This window comes from Pinus tabuliformis, chromosome X (genome assembly GCF_031772625.1).
Source record: "Pinus tabuliformis cultivar Carrire ecotype Pingquan chromosome X, CPIR1, whole genome shotgun sequence".
Classification (NCBI taxonomy): Eukaryota; Viridiplantae; Streptophyta; class Pinopsida; order Pinales; family Pinaceae; genus Pinus; species Pinus tabuliformis.
In genome coordinates this window covers 1,538,076,677-1,538,100,125 of record NC_142308.1, presented here as the reverse complement: position 1 = coordinate 1,538,100,125, position 23,449 = coordinate 1,538,076,677, and the positions used below count along the sequence as shown (strand labels likewise).

Sequence of the window (23,449 nt, the reverse complement as noted above, 5' to 3'; positions counted from 1 at the left end):
ATGCACCGAACACAGCATTCGGGAAGATTGACTGCCGTACCGTAAAATGTATTCTGCAGTTTTGTGATTGGTTTGGCACACCCTCTACCTAGATCTCCAGAGCAGTTCCTTTTGGCCTTTTTCAGACTCTATAATGGAAAAAGTCCATCCGAGCATTTGTCACTTCGGGCTCGTTAAAACATCGAAGGCGACTAGAGTCATCTTTTGTTTTTTCTCGACTCTTTAAAACTGAAAAAACAAGTTGTGTCTAAAGCGTCGTTAAAATTTATTTTAAACGGAATAATAAATCACCCTTATTCCCGCGTTGATCTTTCAGTTGAGAAAATGGAGCCCTCCAACCAAGGAATTCCCCTTGGTGGAAGTCCTAGTCCCTTCTCCTCTAGGGGAGATGTTGGAGCGCCCCATATGGCCACATTGTCACTTCCAGGACTGACAATCGGCTTGCCTGTCTGACTCTTCTCAACTAATGTTGTTCAAAACACCACTATTCCTGAACAATCGAATCAGCAGTTAGACCAGTCCAGAGCTGCCCACCAGCCTTCCACTTCCTCTAACTCTTCCTCTCCTCCTTCCTCTTCATTTGATGGAGCTGGCAAAGCCAAAAGCCAAGCTCCTAAGAAGAAGAAGGAAAAGAAGAAGGAAGAGAAGAAGAAGAAGGAGCCAAAGGCGACTGGGGGCAAACGAATGGCGTCTAACGAAAATCCACACACTGCACTGACTAGGCCTAAATCGCCATGTGTCATATGCAAGGGAGACCACTTTCACAGATATTGTCCTTGCATCCCTCGGATACTAAGGGACTGGTCTCCCCGCTTGCACAATTCGGTGGCGTCAACCTCTGATAGCCATGTTGACAGCACACCGTCAACTAGTGAAAGTGAAGCCACAGGACAGAGAGGGAAAGCTAGATTTCCCTGTAAACTGTGTGAAGACGACCATGGCATCCACCGTTGTCCCTTCTTAGACGAGGCTAAAAGAGTTTTGGAAGATCGCCCGGTTTTACCAGCGCAACTTCCTCCTGGATATCAAAAACTCCTGCCAAGTCCTTCACCAGTTGAGAACCCGGTTGGCTCGCCCAGGTGGTCAGCCGAAGCACCTATCATTGAAGATGAGCCATCTGAATCCACACCAGACGAAATTCAAAAGGTCGAGGCGGCAGTTGACCCGGTCTTGCCTTCAGAGGTTCTATCTTCGAATGATACCATCACAGAAGAGAATAAAGACGACACCGTCCAAATTCTCTTCATCAACACAGACTCCGACGAACAAGGGGGCAATTTTCCCATTCATTTATCGCAGGAAGGAACTTCGTTAGAGTCATACCCAGCCGTATACTTGGTCCCACCTCCAAGCAACCTAGTTGTATCCTTTGACTGGAATCAACTAGGCAGACCCCGCTTACCAGCAAGCATACCATTCAGAATTATCGTTCAAATATATAGAATGGTTATGGCTGGTACCATCACTGATGAGGGGGCTTCTGTGAGTATCCTTTCCTCTACTACTTGGAAAGCGCTTGGTTCGAAATCGCTTTTGCCTGAAATGAGAAATCTGACAGGCTTTGATAAAGGAACCAGTCGACCTTTAGGGATTCTTCCCAATGTGCCCATAACATTGAAAAGGAAGACTGTTCAAATGAACGTGATGGTCGTTCAAGGACCCTTGGATTACAACCTACTCCTTGGACGAGACTATATTTATTGCATGGGAGCCATCGTCTCATCACTCTTTAGAGTAATGTGTTTTCCGAATGAAGGAAGAATGGTCAAGCTCGTGGACCAACTTTCATTCCCCGGATCACGCATCGCAAATAGTCATATACCATCCCTAAATGGTCTCTTCACTCAAGAAATGTCTCAACCCACGGTCCGTCCTCCCGATGAGCGCGAGTAATCCGGAAGGATATGACTGGAACCCAGGGGGCATGCGTCCTGGTCTGCTTCGGCAGGAAAACTTTGGGTATAGGGTAGGTTTCCGCGGGAGAATATGACTAGTCTGTACCCCGTCCGTGGTTGGAAGAGGGGTTATTCTAGAATAGGATTCTCTTGTCAAAGTTACGTGTTTGGCACTAAGGTCGTTCACCTTTGTCTATCTCGGTAGACATCGCCGAAGAAGTGTTTTGTTTGAAATATTAACATAACAATCTTTGGGTAGCCTGAAAGAGGTAGGCCTCTCTCGGTAAACAATTGTTTTGGCAGAAGTGAAGTAGAGGTAACATTGAAACTCTATTTTATATCTGAGGGCATGCAAACCTTTCGGAGTGCAAGCAAGGGCGGCTATTTATTTTTTAAATTTTTAGGACCTCTAACCCTTTAAACTCGTAGGATTAGTCGTTTCCGAGCTTGCATGGAGAAAGGATCCGGAGCAAAGCTTTATAAGGCGCAAGCTCCATAAAAAATGGAATCTTAATGAGACATTCTTATCATATGACTGGATAGATCGAGTAGTTTTAGCACACAGTTCATGCTCGTTAAAAAATAAACGCAAGATTCGAGCAGTTTTAGCACATAGTTCATGCTCGTTAAAAAATAAACATAAGATCAAGCAAATGTTTCCACCCGCGTTTAAGCTCATTAAAAAATGAACTATTCCGGTAAATAGCCACCGTGAATGTAGTACTTCAGCCATTAAAGCCTTGGTCGTGTTTGCCCATCACCTCCACTTTTCCATTGGCCGATCATTCACCTCCATTTTGATTGTTTACCCATTTTGAGGAACAGCTGCGAAGAGTGATTTCACTATCCATCCTTGTGACACTGCCGTGATTTGGAAATTCCAATCCCTCCCTGGGATCATCTGCTACCCGTTTTATCACTCGTTCCTCAAAAGACGAGTCTTCTTTAAGCTCTTTTCATCTGACTCGTAAAATATGAAAAGATTGCCGAGTTTTGGCCTTCCAGCTCGTTAAAGTGACCAGAAGAGCTATCCCTCCTCTATATTTTAATCTTTTTGGACCTGAGGGATTATTGCACAAAAAGATCGAGCGCTTGTTTTATTCGGCTCGTTAAAGATATCGAAAATCCATCCCTTCTGTATTGTTTTATACTTTTTCGGACTTAAGGGATTAGATGACGAAAAAGGACTTTTGGAGTTAACTTTATGTACCTTTTCAAACTCTCTAAAAATGAAAAGGACCGAGTTATCCTTGTCGTTAGACTCGTTAAATGCATGAAATAGCGACAAACTTGTCTTTAGACGAGAACGAGTTTCACTATCGCTAGGCTCGTTAAAACATAGCGATGGGTTTGCCCGAAGGGCAAATTATAGAACAAGCATATGTTATCCTCCTCAAGCTTGACAAAAATAAAGAGGTACTGGTCAGCAATGACTGGGGAAAAATTGGGAGAAACTCAAAGAAACTTTGATGGTAGCAAGTCGCTCTTGAACATGACACTTTTCCTCCGTACCACAATCGGGTTGGGTTGTTCCATTCACCGGTCACATCACCATGGTCTCGCCATACCATCCATATTTGGGGTAAATGCTACCAATCCATCACATAAGTGTCGCCATATGTTCAAGAGAAGTCGTTCAGAGAAGTCACCTGTGTCCCATCCACTACCATACATTATACTCTTTCATGACCGCCACCCTGAATCATATATCATCAGATCGTTTTCACCTCCATCAAAATCATTAGCTCCGTTCCATGTCATTGATGTGGGATTCATTAAGGCCCTCCTTTGACGGATCGCTTCTTGTCGACATCAGCTCATTATCCAAGAAGTTGATCTAGGAACACCCCCTTCAGTACTTTGAAGCTTGCATGCCTCAATGGCAAGTTTCTCACTTCCGGCGATAGGTATACATCAATGACCTTCGACCGAAAGATTTTGCGTGGTGTTCGACGCCAAGTCCTCTACTCACACCACGTGAATTGTACTGCAGTACCTTGAGGGTCATCATCATTATCAGTGATTCCTCTCGCGCTTGTTAACAGTTTACATCATTGACTGGTAATCAAGCGATGTCTTTCCATGTTCGACTTCAGAGCAATTCTCACATGGATCGACTTGTACTTAGAGTGAAGATCGGACGAGATTGAAGACCCCGGATCTAGTTTCATCCATCCGGGCTGCGATAAATATTCAGAAAATAAAGACATGGAAATGTACAGTTTGGCAGCACAGATAATCATCCTACCAAAAGGATGATGGCTCTATCAGAATCATCAGTCTATCATCAGACGATTGTCTGTCCTATGTACATGAAAATGAATTTATAAAGCTGAGCATGGGAATGCCCGCCTCAGCTAGATCATGAAAAAAGTATGAAAATAATGTATTGTATTGTATTGTATTGTATTGTATTGTATTGTATTGTATTACAGGTCTCCTCCCAGCATTGAAAGAACTTCGGATCCTCCTAATAAAGCATTTCACCCGATAAACGGCCTCATACTTTAGGGGGCAACTGTTATAGACATTTTTGTGCCTTACAGCTCTAAGCATGAAATGTCCATAATCCAAGGGATCCAAAGTCCCTAAACATGTTGTTCCTACCCCTAGAGGAACAAGGCCAGCAAACCACAGCAATTCACAGAGGTTCTCCACCAGAAACTGCTCAAAAACAAGTCAAATCAGGATCAGTTCAGTGGCTCCACTAGCCACCTGCGTTGCAAAGCACCCCAGTACACTAGCTAGGTGCGTTGCAACGCACCCAAATGCACTACCAGGGTGTGTTGAGCGGGAAATGACAAATGGCAGGGTCCTTTGTGCGAGGTGTAAAGACTGTGGAAGCTTCCAGAATCTTCCTCCATGACACTTGCCTTGCTGAGTTCGACTAAGTGATGAGTAAGGGGCTCTTAGTCTCCAAGTGGAAGCAAGAACTGACAGAGAGAGAGGACACTAGTCAGATCTCAAGCTGACTCATCCTCTCTCCAAACATCTATATATAGATCTCTCCTCCATGAGATCTAGAGGCTGGAATTTTGATATTGCAAAGAATTGCTATTGGTTTGAGATTGGAATCATTGGGTGCTTTATGCTTTGAAGGGAGGTGAAGAAAGGATTTCATTCGCTGGGAGGTAGATGCTGGATTGGAATTCTCTTGGTTGTATCTCCTCCTGAACCTTGTTATTTCATCAATAAAGCTATTTTGGTTTCTCCTACATGCTGATGTGTCTCTGATGTATGATTGCATTAGTATGTTTAGTTTATTTCTAATCCTGAACTAGTTATGAATATGAATCTATGTCTTTGTGTAGTGTTCCCTTCTTGTGACCTTGCAGGAACTTGGTGAAGCTGGGCAAGCGAGAAGGCAAGTAGCTGGGAGCTCTCAAAGAGAAGAGAAACCGGATCGAGGGACAAACGGAAGACACCGGTTAGTCCATCCATCTCTCTTCATTCTTAATTCATAAAGGAAGAATACTAGAATAGCTGTTTCTGTTTGTTGCTAAGGCACTGTCACACCTTAGGTGGATAGGATCGTCCTGCACAGGCATTTTTCCCCACAACATTCCTGCACAGCAAGACAACTAGTGAGACCCGGAAGATAGGGGTTCGAGTGAGGAACCTTTATCAGTTGCATGTAGATGGATGCGCAGCAATGGCAGGCAAGGCAGAAGGATTGGTGAGCCCAGATGATGGGGAGTTGTGGCACAGGAGATTAGGTCACCTTCACCATGGAGCCTTGAAGATACTGCAGCAGATCACTACAGGGCTTCCTAAAGGCACACTTGCGCAGTCAAATCAGTGCAAGGGGTGTACTTTGGGGAAGTTTGTGAAAGCCACCTTTCACGAGAAGGATAGTCGCGCCACGACGATCCTGGAGAGAATTCACACAAATGTGTGTGGACCTTTCTCAGTTGCTTCGACAGCAAAAAGCAGGTATTATGTGATTTTTGTTGATGATTTCTCTCGTAAGTGTTGGATCTTCTTCATGCAGAAGAAGAGCGAGACATATTCAAAGTTCTGTGAATTCAAAGCACTGGTCGAGAAGGAGTCGGGGAAGAAGGTGAAGGCTCTTAGGAGCGATAATGGTGGTGAATACATCTCGGACGAGTTCAAGGATTTCTGCAAGGCAGAAGGGATTCGTAGAGAGCTCATAGCTCCCCATAACCCACAGCAGAATGGGGTAACTGAGCGGAAGAACAGAACGATTGTGGGTGTTGCACGGGCAATGTTGCATGATCAGGGCCTACCCCTTCACTTGTGGGCAGAAGCATGCAATACAACAATTTATGTGCAGAATCGTTGTCCTCATAGGATACTTGGCATGAGTACACCTGAGGAGACTTATTCTGGTAAGAAGCCTGATCTTTCTCATTTGAGGATTTTTGGTGCCAACGTTTACATGCATGTGACGAAGGATGCCAGGAAGAAGTTGGAGCCGACCGCAGAGGTTGGGATATTTGTGGGGTACACTGATACGCCCCACAACTATCGTGTGTATTTGCCAGACAGTGGTAAAACTGTTGTGCGACGGGATATAAAATTTCAGGAGAAATCCATGAAGTGTTCACTTGAGAGGGAGCTACACTTGCATGCAGATGAGGAGCTATTAGTTCCTAAGGATGAGCTTCAGGACGTGGATCAGCCACAGGACGAGGTTCATGGAGTGGAAGAGACCACTCATGCAGCGCCAACCATCAGAGGGCGAAAGCGCATGACAGAAGCTGAGCGACTGGCTCAAGATGCAGAGAAATTTGTAGGACCACCTACAGCCCAACGCAGGCAGAGACAGTCACCTGATCGGTACACCGGATACATGGTTCTTATGAGTAAGTGTGTTGTGATTGAGCCATCCTCTTTCGAGGAAGTTGTGGAGGATCCCGCATGGGTAGATGCCATGGTGGAAGAGTATGATTCTATTGTCAGAAAGAGTGCATGGGAGATTGTTCCTAGACCAGAAGGGAAATCAGTGGTGGGTTCGAGATGGATCTACAAAGTTAAGCAGGCAGCTGACGGGAGTGTGGAGAAGTACAAGGCAAGATTTGTTGCCCGAGGCTTTTCACAGATTGAGGGGATCGATTATGAGGAGACCTTTGCACCTGTCGCAAGGTATTCTTCCATACGGACGATTCTTGCTCTCTCAGCGCAAATGGGATGGCACATTCATCAGATGGATGTGAAGACTGCGTTACTCAATGGAGTCATTGAGGAGGAGGTGTACATTGAGCAACCCAAAGGCTTTGAAGTCTTCAGCAGCGAGTCACATGTGTGCAGGCTCAAGAGAGCGCTGTATGGGTTGAAGCAAGCACCACGTGCTTGGTACACACGGATAGACAGCTATTTCACAGGACTTGGATTCTCCAAGAGCGAGGCGGATCCTAACCTATACCAGATTGTGGTGGAGGGTAAGTTGCTTATCATTGTACTGTATGTTGATGATTTGATTCTAACGGGTGATGAGCTGTTGATACTGTCATGCAAGAAGGATCTTGCTACAGAGTTTGAGATGAAGGATTTGGGCCTCCTTCACTATTTCCTGGGATTGGAAATATGGCAGCGCAGTGGTGGACTATTTGTTTCTCAGGGCAAGTATGCTCGGGAGATACTGGAGAAGTTCAACATGCATGGCTGCAAGCCTGTTGATACTCCTCTTCCTGGAGGTTGGAGGAAGGAGGATGCCACTTCGGGAGAAGAAGTGGATGCCACTGTTTATCGACAGTTGGTGGGGTCGTTGATGTATTTGGTCAATACACGACCTGATATATGCTATGCAGTTAACCAGCTTTCACAAGCTATGGTTAAGCCTACCAAGCTCTTCTGGAAGGCGGGCAAGCATGTATTGAGCCACTTGAGAGGCACATCGGGATATGGATCTTGGTACAGACAGGAGGATGCAGATTGGGCAGGGAGCCCAACGGACAGAAAGAGCACATCAGGAGGGGTCTTCAGTATTGGATCGACAGTAGTTTCTTGGTACAGCAGGAAGCAGAGATCTGTGTGGATGAGGATGATCCTGGTCGGGTTTTTTGGGTCCAAGCACATCAGGTACCATTATATCAGAGATTGTGTGCAGTGGAGGATCATGTTACTTTCGTACATTCCAATGGAGGATCAGGATGTTGATATTCTGACGAAGGCTCTCACCAGGAGCAAATTCGAGTACCACCGAGGCAGGATAGGGGTTGCTGATAATCCATATCTTGTCGAGAGGGAGTGTTGAGATTGCAACAAGATGATGGAGCTTAGTGAAAAGAGTCGCCTTCACTAAGTGGGCCCGCAGGCTATTTTTGGCGCAAGTCTATTTTTAGACTATGTCTATTTTTAGACATATGGATCATGTCTATGGATTGCAGGTTGTTGTTTATGGATGATTGGTCAAGTTGGGAAAAATAGATGGACTTCTATTTTTTATGAAAGTGTGAGTGATCACAGTGTGAGTGATCAAAGTCTATTTTTAGACTGGCTGTCAAAAATAGAAAAGTCAAATATTATTATCTCATAATAATATTTGGACTATAAACTTGATCTTATTCTCTTGGAGCACTTCAGTTTGAGCTACAGAGGTGGCACATGCAGCTGTCAGAAGGAAAAACACTTTTCTTATGAGTCATTTGAGTTGTTGCATGCATGACTTCAATTAGAACTCAATCAGTTGAGTTTGGTGGAGTTGATTGTTGAGTTGATGGAGTTGTGTTCAGTTTAGCTTTGTTAAACTGGTTGTATTTAGTCTAACTGGCAAATAGACTAGAGATGAGTTGGGTGAATTAGTTATTAATTAATTCACAAGTTATTAACTCATAATACAACTAATGAATACATCAGTTAACTCAGTTGCATGTCAGTGCATGTTCAGTTCAACAGGGATAGGTGGTAGAGAATCAGATTGCTATCAGTTGTGACTATAGTTGTGCACCAGATCTTGCACAATCAAGGGATTGAGTATGCCAATGAGTTTGCTCACGTATTTTCCCAAATTATAGCTTGTGCTCACGTCCAACAAAGTGTGAGTGATTATTTTGAGGTGAAATACGAGTTTGGGAAGCCATTCTCATCAGTTCTTGAGCAGGTATTCAGCAATGGAGGCAGGCAAGCAGTGGAAGAGATTTGGAGATCAGATCTGAGCTGTATTGTGTGTAACAGAGGTGTAGATACTTGTGAGAAGTATTATGTTGTGTAATGTTACATGACTCAATCATTAATATACAGATAGTTGGGGTTTTTAGCGAGATGCTTTCCCCGGGATACATATTGTGTTAATGTGTGAATGCTCTTGATGTTTTATTGTTATTGATGCTGCTATATTGATGATCAATGTAGAGGAGCTTATGTATTGTGTATGTATTCTGCAATAGTACATGATCAGGATAATCTCTGTTGAATATGTGTTAAATTATTCAAAATTTCTACATGGTATCAGAGCTGCTTGATTTGTAGAAGAGATTTTTGCAGGATATCACGCGAGGATTAATCATCAAATCTACTATTCAGGAAGTGTTTACATTCTATTTCTTCAGGCAGAGTCTGTAATCAGACTAGGTAGCCTCTGGATTCATCCTTCCTTTGGAAGGTGAGATATCCAGTGAATGCCCATACAGTCAATCTCTGTACGAGAAATATTGTGTTCTCACGAATTCTAGATCGGAGGCGGTTGAGTTTGGAGCTGGTGGAAATCAAATTTGCAGCAGTGTTGTTGAAATGTCTTTCAACGGATTGCAAATGTTATTCCAAAGCAAGAGCGACCTGGCGCTCAAGGATAAACTCAGTAACAATAAAGGTGAGAATGGATCTTCATCAAAGGTATCTAATGAAGAGAATTGCGCTTTGGCTGCCAAAGCAAAGAAGGGGAAGAACAAGAAAGCTTCTCATTCCGGTGCGAAAGGCAAGAAGCAGGACATGTCCAAGGTGAAGTGTTTTCACTGTCACTAGCACGGACACTATGCCACAAATTGTCCGCAGAAGAAGAAGAACAAGCAAGCTGCTGGATCTGCAGGGGGAGAGGCCTTAGCTTCTCAGTTTGAGCTTGATTTTTCATTGATCGCATGCTTGGTTTCAAGTGTGATGGGATCAGTGTGGTTCTTGGACAGTGGTGCATCTTTTCACATGATGGGAGATAGAGATTTGTTCTCTGATCTGGAGGACAAAGATCTTGGAGAGCACATCGAGATGGGCGATGATGGTAGATACAGTGCGACTGGTATCAGTACCATTTCCTTTGAGAGGGAGTCTGGTAAACCCTTTGTATTGAAGGAAGTCATGCATGTTCTAGGATTGAAGAAGAATCTCATCTCAATGGCGATGTTAGAAGACAAGGGGTATGATGTTGTTTTCAGCGAGGGAAAGGCCTTCCTGCGCAGCAAGACAACTGGTGAGACCCGGAAGATAGGGGTTCGAGTGAGGAACCTTTATCAGTTGCATGTAGATGGATGCGCAGCAATGGCAGGCAAGGCAGAAGGATTGGTGAGCCGAGATGATGGCGAGTTGTGGCACAGGAGATTGGGTCACCTTCACCATGGAGCCTTGAAGATACTGCAGCAGATCACTACAGGGCTTCCTAAAGGCACACTTGCGCAGTCAGATCAGTGCAAGGGGTGTACTTTGGGGAAGTTTGTGAAAGCCACCTTTCACGAGAAGGATAGTCGCGCCACGACGATCCTTGAGAGAATTCACACAGACGTGTGTGGACCTTTCTCAGTTGCTTCGACAGCAAAACGCAGGTATTATGTGATTTTTGTTGATGATTTCTCTCGTAAGTGCTGGATCTTCTTCATGCAGAAGAAGAGCGAGACATATTCAAAGTTCTGTGAATTCAAAGCACTAGTCGAGAAGGAGTCGAGGAAGAAGGTGAAGGCTCTTAGGAGTGATAATGGTGGTGAATACATCTCGGACGAGTTCAAGGATTTCTGCAAGGCAGAAGGGATTCGTAGAGAGCTCATAGCTCCCCATAACCCACAGCAGAATGGGGTAGCTGAGCGGAAGAACAGAACGATTGTGGGTGCTGCACGGGCAATGTTGCATGATCAGGGCCTACCCCTTCACTTGTGGGCGGAAGCATGCAATACAGCAATTTATGTGCAGAATCGTTGTCCTCATAGGATACTTGGCATGAGTACACCTGAGGAGACTTATTCTGGTAAGAAGCCTGATCTTTCTCATTTGAGGATTTTTGGTGCCAACGTTTACATGCATGTGACGAAGGATGCCAGGAAGAAGTTGGAGCCGACCGCAGAGGTTGGGATATTTGTGGGGTACACTGATACGCCCAACAACTATCGTGTGTATTTCCCAGGCAGTGGTAAAATTGTTGTGCGACGGGATATAAAATTTTAGGAGGAGAAAGCCATGAAGTGTTCGCTTGAGAGGGAGCTACACTTGCATGGAGATGAGGAGCTATTAGTTCCTAAGGATGAGCTTCAGGACGTGGATCAGCCACAGGACGAGGTTCATGGAGTGGAAGAGACCACTCATGCAGCGCCAACCATCAGAGGGCGAAAGCGCTTGACAGAAGTTGAGCGACTGGCTCAAGATGCAGAGAAAGTTGTAGGACCACCTACAGCCCAACGCAGGCAGAGACAGTCACCTGATCGGTACACCGGATACATGGCTCTTATGAGCAAGTGTGTTGTGACTGAGCCATCCTCTTTCGAGGAAGCTATGGAGGATCCCGCATGGGTAGACGCCATGGTGGAAGAGTATGATTCTATTGTCAGAAACAGTGCATGGGAGATTGTTCCTAGACCGGAAGGGAAATCAGTGGTGGGTTCGAGATGGATCTACAAAGTTAAGCAGGCAGCTGACGGGAGTGTGGAGAAGTACAAGGCAAGATTTGTTGCCCGAGGCTTTTCACAGATTGAGGGGATCGATTATGAGGAGACCTTTGCACCTGTCGCAAGGTATTCTTCCATACGGACGATTCTTGCTCTCTCAGCGCAGATGGGATGGCACATTCATCAGATGGATGTGAAGACTGCGTTCCTCAATGGAGTCATTGAGGAGGAGGTGTACATTGAGCAACCCGAAGGCTTTGAAGTCTTCAGCAGCGAGTCGCATGTGTGCAGGCTCAAGAGAGCGCTGTATGGGTTGAAGCAAGCACCACGTGCTTGGTACACACGGATAGACAGCTATTTCACAGGACTTGGATTCTCCAAGAGCGAGGCGGATCCTAACCTATACCAGATTGTGGTGGAGGGTAAGTTGCTTATCATTGTACTGTATGTTGATGATTTGATTCTAACGGGTGATGAGCTGTTGATACTGTCATGCAAGAAGGATCTTGCTACAGAGTTTGAGATGAAGGATTTGGGCCTCCTTCACTATTTCCTGGGATTGGAAATATGGCAGCGTAGTGGTGGACTGTTTGTTTCTCAGGGCAAGTATGCTCGGGAGATACTGGAGAAGTTCAACATGCATGGCTGCAAGCCTGTTGATACTCCTCTTCCTGGAGGTTGGAGGAAGGAGGATGCCACTTCTGGAGAAGAAGTGGATGCCACTGTTTATTGACAGTTGGTGGGGTCGCTGATGTTTTTGGTCAATACACGACCTGATATATGCTATGCAGTTAACCAGCTTTCACAAGCTATGGTTAAGCCTACCAAGCTCTTCTGGAAGGCGGGCAAGCATGTATTGAGCCACTTGAGAGGCACATCGGGATATGGATCTTGGTACAGACAGGAGGATGCAGATTGGGCAGGGAGCCCAACGGACAGAAAGAGCACATCAGGAGGGGTCTTCAGTATTGGATCGACAGTAGTTTCTTGGTACAACACGAAGCAGAGATCTGTGTGGATGAGGATGATCCTGGTTGGGTTTTTCGGGTCCAAGCACATCAGGTACCATCATATCAAAGATTGTGTGTAGCGGAGGATCATGTTACTTTCGTACATTCCAACGGAGGATCAGGATGCTGATATTCTAACGAAGGCTCTCACCAGGAGAAAATTCGAGTACCACCGAGGCAGGATAGGGATTGCTGATAATCCATATCTTGTCGAGAGGGAGTGTTGAGATTGCAACAAGATGATGGAGCTTAGTGAAAAGAGTCGCCTTCACTACGTGGGCCCGTAGGCTATTTTTGGCGCAAGTCTATTTTTAGACTATGTCTATTTTTAGATATATGGATCATGTCTATGGATTGCAGGTTGTTGTTTATGGATGATTGGTCAAGTTGGGAAAAATAGATGGACTTCTATTTTTGATGAAAGTGTGAGTGATCACAGTGTGAGTGATCAAAGTCTATTTTTAGACTGGCTGTCAAAAATAGAAAAGTCAAATATTATTATCTCATAATAATATTTGGACTATAAACTTGATCTTATTCTCTTGGAGCACTTCAGTTTGAGCTACAGAGGTGACACATGCAGCTGTCAGAAGGAAAAACACTTTTCTTATGAGTCAGTTGAGTTGTTGCATGCATGACTTCAGTTAGAACTCAATCAGTTGAGTTTGGTGGAGTTGATTGTGGAGTTGATGGAGTTGTGTTCAGTTTAGCTTTGTTAAACTGGTTGTATTTAGTCTAACTGGAAAATAGACTAGAGATGAGTTGGGTGAATTAGTTATTAATTAATTCACAAGTTATTAACTCATAATACAACTAATGAATACATCAGTTAACTCAGTTGCATGTCAGTGCATGTTCAGTTCAACAGGGATAGGTGGTAGAGAATCAGATTGCTATCAGTTGTGACTATAGTTGTGCACCAGATCTTGCACAATCAAGGGATTGAGTATGCCAATGATTTTTCTCACGTATTTGCCCACATTATAGCTTGTGCTCACGTCCAACAAAGTGTGAGTGATTATTTTGAGGTGAAATATGAGTTTGGGAAGCCATTCTCATCAGTTCTTGAGCAGGTATTGAGCAGTGGAGACAGGCAAGCAGTGGAAGATATTTGGAGATCAGATCTAAGCTGTATTGTGTGTAACAGAGGTGGAGATACTTGTGAGAAGTATTATGCTGTGTAATGTTACATGACTCAATCATTAATATACAGATAGTTGGGGTTTTTAGCGATATGCTTTCCCCGGGATACATACTGTGTTAATGTGTGAATGCTCTTGATGTTTTATTGTTATTGATGCTGCTATATTGATGATCAACGTAGAGGAGCTTATGTATTGTGTATGTATTCTGCAATAGTACATGATCAGGATAATCTCTGTTGAATATGTGTTAAATTATTCAAAATTTCTACAGCCATTACTCACTTTGAGGATATGGAAAGACTGTTTGGTGATAACTGCCTTCATGCTTGCACAAGAAGATGGAATACATTGTCCCATAATATGCAAATAAGAGAGTATCACTCCCCAACTAGAATGAAGGAGGCTATGAGAAGAGTACCCCTATACAAACAATCAATGCATAACTTGAAAGCCAACTGGATTGGCCTTAAGTTCAGCCCTCCACTACTACTAGCGTTGTTAAAAGGGGTCAAGGAAGAAGAGGAACAAAAACAGTGGGAGGAAGTGGACAGAAAGGCAAGTTTTCATGATACAGAAGAGGACATCACCTCAGAGGCTTCGGATGTCAGAGAGGTAGTCAAAGAAATCAAAGATGATGAACTGGATTAGTTGCTCAGAGGATGAGCAACACATTCACCAGGGGGGTGATGATGAGCCCCGGATATGGGTAACTATATGGGCTCATTTTTCCTATTATTCTCATTTAATCCACCATTCTCCATAGTTTTATGCATTCTTTTGAATATATTTATGTTAATTGAGTGAATGGGAATAGTCACTTTACCACAAAGTCTAATACGTGTTTATTGCAGATTTTTGGACATTTTTGGACCAAGACCAGGCATTTATAAGCAGATTGGCAGCAATATTCGAAGAAACAAGTCTGAGGATTTATAAGAGGGATGTCTCCTGCACTAAATGACCCCTTACTCAAGTTCTCCACCAACAGCTCGGAGTTCAACAGCCCACCAAAGATGATTTCAAGGGGCAGCCGAGCAGGTCTAGTGAAGTGGCTGTTATCTGCAGTTTTGGGCAGCCAAGCTCCTAAAGTTAAGGAGGACTATTGGGAGTCCTCATTTGCATAAATAGGAAGGATTTAAGCCTTAGTAGTTTAGCCATTTGATAGTCTATTTTCGTACTTTAGTGCAGCCTTGTAATCAGCTCATTTTCGAGCTTCTTCTTGCAGAAAGTTCTGTGATGTAACTATTATTTTTATCAATGAAGATGAATCCAACTTTGAACCAGTTCTGATCTTTCCTAGGGGGCTATAGCTCTTGGGGTTGGGCCCAACCCAAGTTCCTAGTACCTCCTTTGTGTACTTTTATGTGTTTTTACTGCATTCATAGAATAATTTATGTTATATAAGTTAAATCTTGCTTTGTTACTTAGGTTTTTCTTTATGATTGAGATAGTTGTTCTTGCTTCAGGTTGATTTGATAGTTTGATGATAGAAAAGATCCACAAAAAAGGCTACCAAGCAGGCCTTGATCTCCTTTCTCCCTCCTTGGGACCATGAATTGAGACCAAGGCACTCTTGTTGCCACAAAAACATTGTTTTTGCTTTCCAATGCAATTGCTAGTGTTAGATTTTGAGTTGGAAAAGTTGATATCAATTGTGATTTCATGTTTAGATCTATTCTTTCTCAGTTTCCATAGCAGCATGCATAAATAAGACATTGAGATTCAGGTCGAAGACTAAGGCAAAAACCCAAAAAAGAGAAAACACGTAAATCAATTCTTCTTCTTTTATTCATGAAATTTTAACTTAAATACAAAGTACATCCATAACAAGGTTACTGCTCAATACTCATTGAAGATATACTATACTAGCAAGGCCTTTGCATATATAAGAATTAGGGTTTCACTTCAGGGTTACTAGAGGCAAGGTCTTTGCACATATCTCAGAGGTACATAATATGATGACACTAATCTTCTGCACTATACATATATACGATCATCCGATAAAATTGGAACGATACAGTGAAGATTAGCATGGCCCCTGCATAAGGATGATATGCACAAATCGAGAAATGGTTCAAATATATGATTTCATACTAATGTACATAAAATGGCGTACCAATACATATATGATGTCATATTGCTCTGCATACAATGTGATAACAATACACATAATTTTTCATATTGTAAATCATCGGGACTATATATATCGTACTGTGAGCCAAGACCATACATATGGAGACTATACATATACTGCTAGAGCAAGATCATAGCTATACCATACTGGAGCTAATTGTGTAGAGGCCATACACAGAGGATTCCATACATAACTCAAAGGAATGCAAAGGACTATGCATTTAGGTTGATGCCAAAACAACTACCATAGATATATAGCTAGATCATTGCCAATATAGACAAGTCATACCAATTACCATAGATGCGAGCAATTTATGTAATTGCAGTGAGACAAGAGTGAGAAATTACAGTGAGACTATATCAAGACCAATGCCATAAAGATCACGATGACTTTTCCATTACAAGACCATACAGAGATGTGATCGATGCCATATATTTAATGTGCGGGAGTCCTATGTGATTACAAATTTTCCAAGAGCCATATAGAGAGAGAAAATTCTAGTCCATCACATTCATGCTAAGAGCAAGATTATAATCCATATCAGTGAAACTATACACCATTACAGAGATGCCATAAGAGCGAGACCATTACATTAAGACTATATTAAGAGCGAGACCATGTAGCTATATGTGAGAGAGTTCAAAAGCTATATATGTGAGAGAGAGGTCCCGTGGAGCCTCAGATCCATCCAAAAATCTCATAATATATGCCAACCTAAGTGTGAAGTCATATGTCAATATAGTGAGACAAAGAGCCAGAGATAGTCTTCTACATATGCAAGAGATAGACCTATAAATGAGCGAGAGAGAGACATGTAGCCATTTAAAGTTTTCAGACCAAAAAAAATTATAGAGAAATCTGAATTTCTCATGCCAAAGTGACTAACACAATAGGTTTTTTATAGTTGTTTGAGGGTCCAAAAGGACACGTCTTTTTTCCAATTTGACTTGGAGTGGATTTGAAAATTTGAATTTTATTAGACAATTTTCCCTCCAAATTTTAAGGCTGACTTGGTGTGAGATAATAATTAATTTGTTTCAACAAATATATATTAATTTTATTTGATTGCTCAATTAGTAGGGAAGGGTAAGGGATTTCTCCCTAACTACCAAAATTAACACCTAGAATTGAACCATAGTTAGATTTGTCCTACATGTAAATGCAAATTACGGACTCTAGTACATTTTCAGAGCCCTGGAAGAATCTTGATTGATAGTAGTATAGCAGTAAAAAACAAATTTTAATACACAACATCTAGTGAAAACATCAACAATTGAAAATGTATATGAAGAGATTTGATTGAGTAGTAAAGAAAATTTTCATTGAGGGTGGAGCATTTAACACTTGAATGAAAGATATTGCAACATGAGCGTTGATCATGATATTTTTGCAATAGTTGATGATCCAGCGAGGGAATCCAAAATTGGAAAATAAAAGGAAGTGAATGAACAAGAGAAGCTGACATTCACGAATGAGACATCATATCACACACACACACACATGCGCGATAAAATGATTATCTTAGAAAAATTGAATTGATTGAGCCCCTTGTTATAAGGGTTATAATATACTTCCTTGGGTTGTGACCTTAGAAGCCAAAAATTGGAGAAATGTTAGGTTTGTTGAAGCATCTAGCTCCAACATAAGGTGTTTTGTAGGGGAAATATGAGCACATGATGAGCTAAGGATCACACTAAAGACACAATGGTGTAATAAGAGAGTCAAGAGGAACATTGTGGGGTGGGGTAGCTAAGAACTAGAGATCACTCATTACATAGGCGCCTACTAGATTGAAGATAGAGGCCAAAAATGATTTGTAAACTATCATGGATATTCCATTGGATAGTTAATCACAACAAATATGGTAAAATAAACATAGATCTACTCTATGAAGGTTAAATTCCTTCATATTTAAGATTTGTTTACTATTGAATCACTATTTATGCATGTAATGGATAAAATGTGGAAAATAGAGAACAATAAAATAAAATCACACACTAACCAAAATGAAAGCAAGATATTTTTTGTGAAACCTTACAGGAAAAACCCCAACTAAAAGGTGAGGTTTCTCTTCTCTCCTTTGTTTGGAATGAAAATAACGTAAGTACAAAAAAGAAGGTACTCTTTGTAAAGTTACTTGAGACCTTTGGCTTGATAGACTACAAAAAACACTAAACCCCCTTTGTTATGTTTTCTCACTTCCACTCTCTATTGCTCTACTCTCTATGGAACAAGATAAATCAAAATGAATGGAATCATTGTTCCTCCTCGTAGCCTAATTATAACATAGCTTGATAGCCACCTAGGGGTTAGGGTTGACGCATTCAACTCTCAATTAAAGTTACAATTTTGATCCTTCTAGAGTCTTCTTCATAGTTCCCACATGGATAGTCCATTTTCCATGAGTAATGGGGGTTGATGTGGCATATTCTTGAATTATGGTGGTCAATCATGATAGACTAACGTTTGGGAGGCATAACTTTTGCATAAATATCCTATTGACATATTTATTGAACTGTTGGGAAGGTATCTGAGCATATAATTATGTCACGAGATATCCAACAAAAATAGGAAAGCTTACACCAAAAAAATTCATTTAAGGCATCAAAATGGCCCTGGAAATTTCTACCCCAATTTTCCAAATAGGGTCCCGTTGACAAAACTACTCCTGTAAGCTAATTCCTCCAAATTTTCTACTTTGAAATAATATAATGGATGGAAAATTGTATAATGATCCAAGCCATATCAAAAGATTAAAATTTCATGATAGAAACTTGTTATGTGTACTTTCCTATACAATTTATGATTTTTGCACTTGAATTATCTATGCAAATTGGTACACATGGTTAATGCACAATAAGGATACTTCTACAAGAGTAAAGCCTTGAGATCTTGTTGCACACTTTCTTAGGATGAGTAATTGTTTGAAGGTGGGATAGATGTTGGGAGGATTTTTAGGCCCTTGTAAAGTCATCATATTAGTAAATTAGATATTAAAGTAAATATATGATGAATATGTAAGAAAGGATATATGAGCACCTAACTAATGATGAGTTAGAGTGAGTACAATTCTTTAAACCATTTCCCTATTGTATAAACACTAATAAAGAAGCAATATAAAATTAGTTGGTTAACCTTCCCATAATTATGTTTTCTTTCTTGAGTTATGTGTCTATGATGTGATTATTTTGAAAGCACATGGTCTAATAAGAAAGATAAGAGAACCCTGCCTAGAGACTCACTGAATACACATGAACCTACTAGATTCAAGATGGAGGCTAAAGAGTATTAGGTTACAAAAAAACCCTATATATGTGTGCCTTCCTATATAATTGGTAGTTCTTGTGGCTTATTTATAGATGTGGACTGGTATGCAAGGTTTATGCAAAATAAGGTTACTCTTATAGGAGTCAAAATCCAAGATGATGTTGCACACTTGCTGGAGACAAGTAACGATTTGAAGGTGTGAGAGAATTTCAAAGTCCTTTTAGGATCTTATAATTATCATATTAGTACATTAAATATTAAATAAATATATGATGAATATGTAATAAAGGATAAATGAGCACCTTAAAAAAATCCCTTTTTCTAATCCCTGACTTTTGTAATGTAATTGAATGATGATAATGTTGGAAACCCAACATGTACATATTTCCAAAAATATTTGATGTAATATCCCATTTAGTTTAATTATAAACTACTAAATCTGAAGAAGAAGGAAAACCTATATGGATCCCAAGGTCTAAAAGGGTAGCTTGCTTGAGGAAGTTTAGTAAGGCAGATTGGGAAATTTCTTATCTTCCTTGAATTTAATGATTTTGATCCCTAATGTTCAAGTTGAATCACATAAATTCCAAATAAATTATGAAAGAGATGGGAGAGGAGGTACTAGACTACCCACAAGAATGGGATGCATATCGTCCAATAGGCTTTGGGTTGACTTTGTAGGTCGAGAAGGGACCCTGGACCCCTCATACAAGAGGCATAGCTCATGCATGGGATAGTCAGTGTAGTGAATGGGAAATTGAGATGTGTGAGATGATGGGAGGATATTGTGTGTGAATGTGAATTGAAGAACCCATGGGGTGAACCTACAATTGGTGATCCCTAAACCCACATTTAACCAATCACTTGAGAACTACATGTGTGTATTTTGAGAATGAGAAGCACTGGAAAAAGGGAGGATTGTTGAGGGAATTGTAGGAATTAGTGAAGGGGTTTCACTTTGTGTTTTTCAAGCCCCCATTGGGCATACCTTGTTGTGTGACTAACCAAGTTGTGTTAAATTAGGAAACCATCAAGGAATCCCTCATCTAAATTGGGTAACCCGAAAATAATTCTCTTGTATGGTTATTTTGTGTATGAAAAGCACTAGATAGAGAGATGACGACGTAGGGAATGATAGGAAGTGGTGAATGGGTCTCCCTTTGTGCTAAGAAAGCCCTTATTAGCCATACTTAGATGTGTTTATAACCTATACCTAGTGACCAAGGTGCAATACTCATGTTTCCTATTCCTGTGAGTGAAGGAGAATGGCCTTCATACCCTATGCCCTGAATGGAACCTTTGGTGAAATTCCCTGAGTGGAGCATCCTTCAAAATTTGGATCTAGCACAGAGGTGGTCAGTTGCAAGAAATTTTCAATGTAGTTGTGCCTATGGTCGGGTAGAGAGTGTCAATTCTTTCTTTAGTTTCTAGTATAATTAAGTGTAGCAAATAAGTGTATCTTCCTTCTTTGCATATGAAATGTTAATGTTGTTCAATGCTTTATGATTCAATGCCATGAAAAATTCACTATATATGTGTGCAAATAATAGGATGAAGACCATTGTAATGTTATATTGAAAATTCTAAAGAATAGTGAGCCTAGCAGTTTATCTAGCGTGCTTGAATGTTGAATGGAAATTCTTTTATGAATATTGTTTTATATTCCCTTTATTAATATGAATGTTACATGCTAAGGCAACCTTTCTCTTATGTTAATTGAGATCATTGTACATTATCTGTTCATAAAATGGAGGCATCGTTGTATTTGTCAAATGTTATGAAACACACTTGGTTAAAGGAAGTGGTTTTTTTGTTGAAGGCGGTTGAAAATCGTTGTGTTAACAAAGGTGAATTTGGGGAAACAATCCTTGAGTTTCCTTTAAAAAATTGTTGTTTGGGGACCCAACCCTAGCCCGTGGTCACATAGATCAGCATGATCTAGGACCTGAGCTAGTTGTAATGGGGCTTATCATGATATCAGGCCCTAAAGGAATGCAAGTAATTCTTTTTCAGGGATTCCACAATATGATGTGGCTTGGGTGATGGACCATTAAATCATGGCCCTATTCCCATTTACCATGGAAATCAACTAACACCCTTCAAATATCTGAGTTTTAGAAATTATTATGGATGATTTCAGCATGATGTCACAAAGGATGACATGGAAATGCCACATGTGCAACATGTGTCACCAAGATTTGGCCCATTAGGGAATGCCAACCATATGAATATCAGTGACACGTGGAACATGTCAACAAGTGCCACATTTCATAGGACACATCAACTTTTTCCACATATCAAGTTGTGATTGGACGTTGGAGGTATAAGGTTGCATGCCGAGTTAGCCACCAGCCTCTCCACTTTTATATGTTTTACGTAAAATTTTATTTATAGTGGAAACATTGATATTTCGATATATCCATATTATATGTCAACATATCGGTAGATTGGGCCACTGGTTTATTGGCATACAAAAGTACTAGAGGACTAGTTCCATATCAGAGTATTGGATATACTAAGATATCATAACCTTCGAGAAATAAGAAACATGGAGGTTATGGAAATAATCAATATGACATGGTCCATTATGACACATAGGTTGGGGATGTGAACCAGTGTGGAGGTGCTACATGGCCAAGGAAGCCACAATTTAGCCACATGCATATAGATTATGATGTTGTCCTTAAGGGGGGGGGGAATTCAAATGGACATAACTTTGTGCTAGTATCTTAGAATAAGATGAAATTTAGATCATTCGAAATCTCTCAACGAGTAGAAGAGAATGGTCGTGTCAAAACCATGATTTGAGGAGAGGTTAGAAAGATGATTTTTTATAACCCCATATTCAAAATAAACCTTGACTTTTGGGTCTAATTATGCCCCATAACCCTAATATGAAATTATGGGGTTGGGTTTGTAATAGAGTGGTATCAAAGTGATGTTCAAACACTAGACCTAGATGGGCCGTATCTAGAACAAGACAATAGAGAACTATCAAAATTGTGGTTCAAACATTAGGCTTGGAGGGCCAAAAATACACCATGTGAATAATTTTGTAGCTCCACTCCAAAGAGAAAGGGTTCAACATTTGGGATGAATAGGCTTGGAGTATAGAAAGTTGAATTTGAATCTCTATTTTTGGTGATTATGCTGATTTTTAAACCTTTCTAATAGTTTAAGTTATGTTCAGGCCTGCCTATGTTAGTGTTGGTATATCCAAAGTAACATAATGTGGTTAATATAATTATAACAATTATGTGTGTTATTCTAGCACATAAGGAAATAAATCTTCCAATAGATAGGAAAAAATGAATGTTCAAGAATAGAATCCATGGATCAACTGGTAAGTAAGCATAAGGTTTCTAGAGGTGTTTTGGGTAGGTATGGTACTACCTAGTTTGCCTCAGTGGGAGGATATATGACACATGGTGCCAATGAATGCATGTGCAAGAAAACATTGTCTTGGAAAATAGATCCATAATGTTGGTTATGGAATGAGTGGGAAGGGATGTAAACATATGCAAATCAGAGTTGTTTAAAAATTAAGAAAAAGAATCATGTGTGAGGTAATACACCTGAGTGTGATTTTGTATGAGCATATTAAGGTATATAAAGAATAATTGAAGGAGCCCTTGAGTACTTTGTATAATTCATGGTAATGGATTGAATGATGATGTGAGTGTGGAGCAGGAGGTAAGCATATTGCCATTAATAAAACATTTGAACATGTTAAGGCCAAATATGTACCACATATATGAATTTGAGATAGATATAGAGATTTCTAGTTACGTTTTAATAGTAGTAGTGCTATTTCGATTTAACTATGGATACAAGTTTTGTGCTTAATTTGGATCAATTATATGATATGAGTACTCTTCTTAATAGCAGTCATGTTTTAGAATTTGTTCCATGTGGAAGGTTGTTGAAAGGAGTGTGAACTCATGTACTTGATTTTGACCTTGAAATCAACAAAGTATAATAAAGGCTGAAAAACGCTGAAAAAATGCAATCACTACAACTGCATGCATGTCGTTGTGAATATGTTGTATATGTATCTTGCATAGCGAAGTAATGTACCTTGAAATGAATTCATGTGTGCATAGAGAAAAATATTTTTGTGATAAGTTGTTAAATTAGATTAATGAGTTTTGGAATTTTATTTAATTGGAATGATAACCAAAATATGAGTGTACTTATAGCTAAAGAAGAGCTTCAATTTTAGAACATTATAGTCATG

General features: G+C 40.8%; 1 non-coding gene and 1 pseudogene across 1 annotated transcript; one reads left to right on the top strand and one right to left on the bottom strand.

Moving 5' to 3' along the window:
• The window catches only part of LOC149145910 (uncharacterized), a 92,240-nt pseudogene that overhangs the window by 26,358 nt on the left and 42,433 nt on the right, over positions 1 to 23,449 (bottom strand).
• Positions 15,790 to 15,895, top strand: LOC149145911 (U6 spliceosomal RNA). The gene has a single exon (XR_016265427.1). It is a non-coding gene; the product is annotated as a U6 spliceosomal RNA (small nuclear RNA).